The 9,451-nt window shown below is 35.1% G+C and overlaps 1 pseudogene; it reads left to right on the forward strand.

Annotated features, from left to right (window-relative positions):
* Positions 1-875: 875 nt before the first annotated feature.
* On the forward strand, positions 876-1,457 carry LOC136404163 (large ribosomal subunit protein uL1 pseudogene; annotated as a pseudogene).
* Positions 1,458-9,451: the final 7,994 nt, after the last annotated feature.

Genomic DNA, 9,451 nt, shown 5'->3' on the forward strand with positions numbered 1-9,451 from the left:
GTAAGGATGAGTGTGCTAGGGATACAAATTCCTGTTCCTCACAGCTCTAGGAAGGCTGCAGTATTTAGAATGGATAGGAAAAAAAGAAATGTCACTAACACTGCTGGGTTTTGGTCAGTATCAAAGATTGTACCATTTTTCTGTAGAATAAGCTCATTCAGACCCAAATTGAAGGTAAGGGAGGACCTGTCATATATAGAAGAAAACAAGTCCTGGAAGCACAGTGCATCACCCACAGTCTGATTAAAGATGATGTCTATATCCACCTAGCATTGATACTTCATTTGGTGGACATATTAGCTGAGTGGTGTTGGAAAGAGTAGTCAGGTATGGAAATGTATTTCTAGATCTCATAGAGAAGTACTAATTTTCTTGGGTGCTAAGTTATAAAATCTAGACTGTTTAGATTTAAATTTAAGTATGGCCCTCGCCGGATAGCTCAGTTGGTTAGAGCATTGTCCATAAGCACAGAGGTTTCTGGTTTGATCTGCGGTCAGGGCACATACAGAAACAGATCAACATTCCTCTCTCTCTCTCTCTCTCTCTCTCTCTTTCTCGCTCTCAATCCTCTCTCTCTAACATCAATAAATTAAAAACATATTAATTTTTAAATAAAATTAAGTATAAAGAAGGGAAAAAAATAGAAGGTGCATTTTATCTTCAGGGCACATACAGAAACAGATCAACGTTCCTCTCTCTCTCTCTCTCTTTCTCGCTCTCATTCCTCTCTCTCTAACATCAATAAATTAAAAACATATTAATTTTTTTAAATAAAATTAAGTATAAAGAAGGGAAAAAAATAGAAGGTGCATTTTATCTTCTGAAACCTTCCAGTCTTTTCTGGTTATCATGGTGTGAGGAACCAGAAGCAGTAATCTGGCGACTCACTTTGTGAGGCCATGTGGGAAGTCCTGTAAGGAAAGCAGCATAAACACCAGAAGTTTCGGAGATGGTGGAGTGGCAGAGCAGCTTGAAAAACTAAGACCTGCAAAAGGGCTAATACTTTTCTAGCACTGTCAGACTTATTTAAACTCTACACCGTATGTGTCCTGGGGGGACCAACAGCACTGTGATAAAGTCAGGGCCATGAATAACCCCCACATAGACTTCAAGGCACTGAAGAAACTCAACAAGAATCAGAAACTGATCAAGAAGCTGACCAGGAAGTATGATGCCTTTCTGGCTTCAGAGTCTCTGATCAAGCAGATCTCACGAATTCTGGGCCAAGGCTTGAAAATGGCTGGAATATTTTCTTCTTTGCTGAGCTCCAATGAGAACATGAAGAAGGTGTTGTGTTTGGCAATGACTGTTGGCCATGTGAATATAACAGATGATAAACTTGTGTACAACATTCACTTATCTGTTAATATCCTGGTGTCACTACTCAAACATTTTGGCAGAATGTCTGGGCTTTATACATCAAGAAAGCCATGGCCAAACCCCAGTGACTGTACTAAGGCACAGCTTAATAAACCATACTGCCACTACACATAAAAATGAATAAATAAATACCTTCCAATTCCATGTTCTTGACACCTGGGTAGAGTTGGAATAATTGTGTATAATTTACAAATAGGTCCTGTTAATATCCTCTTCACAGATGCTGCCATAGTTGACAAATAGGAAAGATTTTGTTGTGGTAATACCATGACTGTAATGTTTTTGAACTTATATAAATCCATCAACCAATGGTAGAAATGATGAATACATGTACAGATTCACTGCAGACATTCTTAAAATGACAATGATCTTTGTTTGACAGTACAGGTGAGACAGATACAGAGATGAATAGAGTGTGAGAGCTAGAGTTTGACAATAAGTTATATGTATATCATATCACTATATATTTAGTCATTAATAGCTTGGTAGCCAGTGGTCTCATCATAGAGCTAAAGCCATTATTAATGACGATCCATGACTTTATATAAACATGTATTTTAGTTTGTCTTAAGATGAGATATTTTAAGATGGCATATCCAAGAGCCACATCTGGATTTCAGCTCATTATGAATAATATCTAGTGCCATGTGCAACCAGATACTAATTATCATTACAGTAAATTGGTGTAACTTTCTACTAGATATTCCAAATTAGAAATGGGTTTGTTTGTTTTTAGTGAATTATGCTTTCTTAATAGGTAACAAATTTCATAGGCAAGGTTCTTTTGTACTAGTAGTTTAGATTTAGATAATAAAGAAAGGTACTTGTTCTGCAACTTGTGAGGGTGCTGTTACCTCTTCCTGATATTGACCAAGGTCATAAGAACCTGGGTTGGCCCTTAGTAGGATGTGCCATTTTCACTTCACCGTAGAGGACATTAAAGTATCAGGGCCCAGCTATTTTTAATCACTGTCATGTGAGCAATTTCCTCAGTGGGAGTCAATATCATAACATCATCAATACAAAGGAACATTTAAATACTTACCTGTAGTTCATATTGTGTTAAAGTATGCTTGATCCACTGATGAAATATGGTGGAATAATTCAAATAACTTTGTGAAAAGACTGCTCAGATATATTGCAGGCTTTATCACATGGAAATTAATTGATCCTGATCATTTTTTGGAAGAACATACACAAAAAATGTTGGCAATTCTAAGGCTTCATACCAGGTACCATAATGGTAGCAGTTTGTTCAGGCCTAGGGATGATATCAACTCTTGGTGATACAGCTGGAGTGATTTTCTTCTTTCAACTTTGATATTCCATAGAATTGGTCCAAGTATCAGTGATGTCCACTGTTAGTGGAATAGTTTCACATAGGATGCCTGCCTGTATTAAATGTTTTATGAGACGACCAAGTCCTTTTTCTTCTCTTATGTTAAGTATGCAATCTTTATAAGTTTTCTAAGTGTGGTGGGTACCTGGCAATGCAGTATAAATATAGTTATAAAACCTGTCAGCAGGAGTTAACAAAGTATGTTCAACTAGCAAAAAAGCTGCTTGCACTGGGCCTACATGCCATCAAGAACAGTCCATTCAAAAGGTCCAGAACCCCCAACTAATTGTAGTCACTATTTTTGACCAAAAGAATGCCATTTTTTTAATGCTGAAAGGGGAATTTATTTATCAAGATACTACCAACTCCTGGGAATAGTAGATATCTGAGCTCCCAGACAAGCAATCTCAGAAATGCCTGGCAAACTCCAATCTCTATTTCTTTTTATTTTTTGGTGTATATAAATTGGAGAATGAAGTTTTCAATCTGGTTTGTAGCAACTGGGAAACAGACTTTTTCCCTATCTTCATTTTATTTGAATGGACTTGTTGTGTATGAGAATTTGTTATAGCCAGAACGAAGGCATAGTGGAGCCTTTTCAGCTTTCCTTTTGAAGGAATATCCCAGGTTACAATTCCACTTCTTTCTCTTCTTAGAATTTAGAATTTTTTCAAAATGATGAGAAGAATCCAGGGATGAAAGCTTAGCAAACTGTTGTGCAAATAAGTTTGTAAAATGTGATTTTTATGTTCACTTTGTTAAAAATGGCTCTGCCCGTGTGAATGACACTGCCAGGTGATACTGCTAATTACATTCCTGCTTGGGAAGGGGCTTTGTTATGCTAATGTTTGCTGGATGAGGGTTTTAGTGCCCAAAAGTTTTAAGAAGAAGAAGGAAGAGGAAGGAGGCCATGTTTTCACAGAGTGAGAGCACAGAGGAAGAGTGCTGGAGAGAAAGAAGCCATCTTGGCAGATGGGAACCAGAGGGACGAAGGGCTTTGTGAACTCTGCTGAGAATGGTGGGGCCTTTCATTCTATGAAAAAATGGAAAAGATTCTCCTGGTTGTGGAACCGGAGAATGTGTGAGTGGGTTTTGGTGCCCTGTGTGTTTGTGTTTACTCACCAGCCGGTTGTAAGGCTAGAATAAAGGGATGGCCCACCATTTATTTGCTTCACTGTTTCTTTATCATTTGTCTGAATCTAATGAGAAACTGTACCTGAATGGCTATGATGGTCATGGCTACTAACCATATACAAACATATTACCCTTGGTGGCCATCTGTATTAGGTTTCTATTATTGAACTAAGAAATCACTAGCAGATATATATATATATATATATATATATATATATATATATATATATATATATATATATATATATATATATAAAGAGAGAGAGAGAAAAGAAAAAAAATAAAAAGAAATCACTACCAACTTGGTGGCTTACAATAACATCCATTCATCATCTCACAATTTTTGTGAGTCAGAAGTCTAGATACAGAGATTCACTTACTTCCCCTATTTTGAGTTTTACAAGATCAAAATTAAAGTGTTAAGAGTGTTGCTGTTTCCTTTTGTGGCTGAGGGAAGAATACAGTTTTAGGTTTTCAGGGTATTGGGTAGATTCAGCCCCATGTTTTCATTGACTGTTGGCCTGTGCCTGGCTTTGCTTCTAGTTGTGTTATTACAGTTTCATGGCAGATTCACTCACTGGTTGCCTGGGTCACATGCACCTTCTCCATCATTTCATCAGTTTGGGTATCCCAAAATTATTCATATAACCTGCCACAGCTCATGACATTCAGGAGGTATAAAGAAGCTCAATTTAAAATATTTTCCACTTATAAAAAATCCTGAAACTATAGTATGAAACTCCCTCTGATGTTGCATTCTCATGCATGTTTCATGTGTTAATAAGCTATTTCCTTTTACCTCCAATCCTCTCATTTTAAATGCTAAGATAGAATCCTCCAGATATATATTTTTTTGTGGCTCTGTCAGAGTCTGAAGTAGCAGCAATAGATGGTGACTAGAAGAGAGGAGGAGATGACAAGGGAGGCCACCTCCCTTCTTGTTTGTGTTTCTGCCACTGTTGCCATAGCAATAAACTTCCTTCTTGGAAATGGCAGTTGGTTTCAAGCTTCAGATTCCTGCTGCCCTTCGAGACCATCCTCATCACATCCCTTCAGAGTGACCAGCACCAGCTAGTGTCCTCTCATCAATGATCTAAGTCACAGACACAGGATCACGGAACCCCTCTTCCATAGTTCTAGATCTGGAGATGCCAACATGCTTCCTTTGTTTCCTCCAGCCTGCCATTACCTGAAATTGCTCTGTGCTCCTTTTTCCTTTCAGGCCTCTGATATATTTAACCAATTACCAATACAATACAGTATTAAACTATCTTTGTTCAATAATTGATGTGTTTCTGTTTTTCTGACTTAACCCTCCTTAACTTATAATAGAGGGAAAGGACAGTACTGCTTTTGGTTGGAAGCCTTGCTGCCTTCCAGTGTCAGCATGGATGTGGTGCACAGGGATTATGCCAGGCTATACACCAACTGTTTGCCTTTCTTCAATCACAACGATGCAAACTGCTTGCCTAAATAAAATACATTTCCATTTTAATGAGTATCATGATACTTACAAAATCAAATGTGCTTCAGATTTTTGACATATCCTATAATAACACAAAAAATATGTTTCAGATATTGCAGTTTTAGATACTTCATTATAGTATCATTTTTTCTTCTAGATAGATAAATTGCCAAATGGCAAATTATACTTCGCTGAAGGAAGCCCCATCAGCATTATTTACATAAGTTAAATATTTTAAATTTGTATCTGTTTACTAATAAAAAACTTCACAATTAATATTTTTTGTTACAAAAATAATAGGATCAAATATTGTAAAAGAAAAGTAGACCAAGATATTTTTTCCAGTAATGTACTAATTTATATAAAAAATTTGCATTTATTGTTAGAGATTTACATTTTTAAATCTTTATATTCCACTAAGTAAATGGTCTTTTATTACATAATTTATCAGTTAAAATGACACTTACTGACATTGTCTGTTTCTAAAATAATCATAAAATTAGTTTTGAGTAAAAGTACTTCCAAGTGCACTTATTAATGCTGAACATTTATTCATATGGAATAGCATTTTATTTTAAAGAACTGTGTAGAATGCAAGCATGGCCTTTCAGCTATTATTAACCATGGTGTAAATTAGAAGCAATAAAGTTTGTCATATTTATGCAAAATAAGTAATATAACATACATATAAAGAGTTGAACATTATAAAAAAAAATTTAAAAAGATTTAGAGCAATCTGAATTTCTCATTATTTACTGAGATGTTAGAAATTAGAATAAAAAATTAAATTGTTCCTTTAGCATGCTAGATTCTGTAGTCTTCTCATCCATAAAGATAGACATTCAATTGAAGTATTGTGGTCTAAGGATATTTTTTAGAACTTAGAATCCCATCTGTATAAATCTGGAACACAAGTCTATTCTCCTGATACAGTCAGGTATTAATTGCTCTCTCCCAAGTTAAAAAAAAAGTGCTTATCTTTACATGAATTTAACAAACATTCATAAAGGTCATTAATTAAAGAAACTTTAAGTTTTAGAGTAAGAAGAAATGAGAAAAAAATACTAATTACATGTTCAGAGTGACCAAATAATTGTCCTTCGTTAGCATTAAGTCAGGAAAGACAAAGACAACTATGTTTTTTTTTCCTGCAAGTCCATTATTGCTGGTTGAATTTATCTTAAATATATATATATATATATATATATATATATATATATATATATATATATTTAACTTAAAGAAGAAAATAAAATAACTAATTCAAATATTAAGTTATTTAATTTTATTTATTGGGCATATCAAGTATTATTGGAAATAAATCTTTGAATTTTAATGGTATTCTTCCCTGGTAAACTCTAAAAAATAATGTTCATAAAGGTTTTTATTCCAGTGGAAATAATTTACTTAGGTAGAAGATTCCAGCAAAGCCTCAATCATGTCTGAACAATATTAATACTCTTAGTCACAGCTGAACTTATGACCTCCACCTTAGCAAATTCATGTTCTGTCTTCAAACCATAATTTGAAACCTGTTGTTTTATCTCTGTTTTATTTCTCAGTTTCTGAACTTAGTATGTGCAGCTTTAGATTCATAGTCTTATAATACCTTCCCTCAACTTGATAATTTTTTTTTGACAGAGAGACAGAGGGTGGGACAGACAGACAGAAAGGGAGAGAGATGAGAAGCATCAATTCTTCATTGTGGCACCATAGTTGTTCTTTGACTGCTTTCCCATATGTGCCTAGACCACAGGGCTATAGCAGACCTAGTAACCCCTTGTTCAAGCCAGCAACCCTGGGCTCAAGCCAGTGACCTTGGACTTCAAACCAATGACCTTTGTGTTCAAGCCAGCGGCCATGGCATCATGTCTATGATCCCATGCTCAAGCCAGCGAATCATTGCTCAAGCTGGTGAGCCTGTGCTCAAGCTGGATGAACCCACACTCAATCTGGTGACCTTGAGATTTCAAACCTGAGTCCTCCACAGCCCATTCTGATGCTCTACCCACTACACCACTACCTGGACAGGCACAACTTGATGATTGTTTTCTTTATATATCTGTCAGCTCTCATTTTATTAGTCCTAGTTCAACACCACCCTACTCCCCAAGGTCAGCCCTAACCAATGATCTCCAAATTACAAATTGTTGGTAAAATAGATTTATAGCCAAAATCTTTTCCCAATCCAGAAAACCTTTCTACTAAGTTTGAAGAGAAAAATAGCAGTTTTGTTATTAAATTAGCATTTAACCAGAATGTGATATGCATCACAGGCAATACATTAAGAAAATGCAGCCTGACCTGTTATGGTACAGTGGATAAAACATCAAACTGGAATGCTGAGGTTACCGGTTCAAAATCCTGGCAAGCCTGGTCAAGGCACATATGAGAGTTAATGCTTTCTGCACCTCCACCCATCTCTCTCTCTCTCTCTCTCTCCTCTCTGAAATAAAGTCTTGAAAATTTTAAAAAAGAGAGATTGCAAACACCTAAGGAAATCTCACCCATTTATATAGCCAAACAGATACAACCCATTACATCCATGTTGTCCATATAAATAATAACCCCTCCTTAAGTAACAGAACTTAACAAAATCATCAGTCACAAATAGTTTATCTTAACTTACCTGGTAATAAGGGTGAGGAAAAACAAACTATTCTCATCTTCATGACATTAGATAGTTTTGCAATTTACAAAAAATTATCCACTGAAGTTAGGCTTTTATGTTTTCATAGAAAATGAAACATAGGGGTGTTATTTCCTTCAATGATTACATTTCAAAGACGTGGTTCCTGGGGCCTTGACAAAAAACATTCCTGGGTCTTAAAACTGAGCAGAAGTTTATTTAGTACTTTCCAAAATTTTACATACATTTCACATATAAAGGAAACTTATATTTTCAAGTGTTCTAAAGTAAAACAAAAAAAGTGAAGTGGAAGTAAGGTGAGTAAAGGTCTCTTTATTTTCAAAAGGAAGAATTATTTGTCATTTGTATTTTCTCTTACATTATCAGTATCAAGACCATGGATGTCTTATTCAAGATCAAAAGCTAAATGATAAGATCCTCTAAGATTTTTTGGTTTGTGAGTATTCAGGAAAATGAATGTATTTTCAATTATTAATTAATAAATGTCTAATGATAAAGTGGTCAAAAGAATGGAAAATGTTCTTCTGTACCCTGAGAATATTTTATAAAGTTCCACTGTAAACACCTAACTTGGAAGATAACAAAGAAGAGCACTATAAGTTCAGAGAATTTCCTTAAATAATGTTTAAAATTTTCTTCTCTTTCAAAACAAAAATGAAAACCACATTATCTTACTGTAGGGCAGGACATTTTATTTTAGAGTGGGTTGTGTATACATAACTTTATATTGGTTAGGATGATCTGTCCAGAGAAATACTGATTTATGTATCACTAAATCTCTAATAAAGATGTCCAGCAACAGCCAAGACATAGTGTCTATCTCCCTAAGGCTCTTTTTTCTTGTACATGGACATATTTCTTGTACCTGTTTTATTCCAAGTGTATTTCCACATTAGGGCCAGTACACATTATGTTTCCCACAAGTAATGCTCCCGTTCATATCACTTAGCACTAGCTCAAATGTTCTACCATCCTGCAACACATTGCTTGCCTTGCATTTTTTTCCACAGCACTTATTTTAACCTGATCCACCATTTTAAAATTTGTTTTGTTTTTCAATTCAATTATAAGGTATGTGATAGAATAAACTTCATATATCTTGTTCACAATGTATCTGGGAAGTATTTCCTTAAACAGAGCTAGGAAAATAAGAAAAAAGTATTAAAATACAACTTGAAAGTATAAGTATAAAATATGAATCCTTAGAACTGGGAGGAGAACTTATAGGAGGGGCCAAAATTGATTTCAGTATTTTAATTGTACCCATATATAAAAACTGAGCCTTTACAAACAACTTTCAGTAACTGTTGTTCTAGAGTACTTAATATTATTGAGACTTGTGGGTGAGATAAGAGAATGGAAATAAGCTCTCAGTAGCTATAATACCATGTCCACTGTGGTTTTTGTTACATTTTGAAGATAAGATTATGATGTTAATTCTGTGGCACATGTGATCATGTAATGCGAGTTGTCAGTTAGTTGA

The sequence above is a fragment of the Saccopteryx leptura genome, chromosome 4 (genome assembly GCF_036850995.1).
Source record: "Saccopteryx leptura isolate mSacLep1 chromosome 4, mSacLep1_pri_phased_curated, whole genome shotgun sequence".
Lineage (NCBI taxonomy): Eukaryota > Metazoa > Chordata > Mammalia > Chiroptera > Emballonuridae > Saccopteryx > Saccopteryx leptura.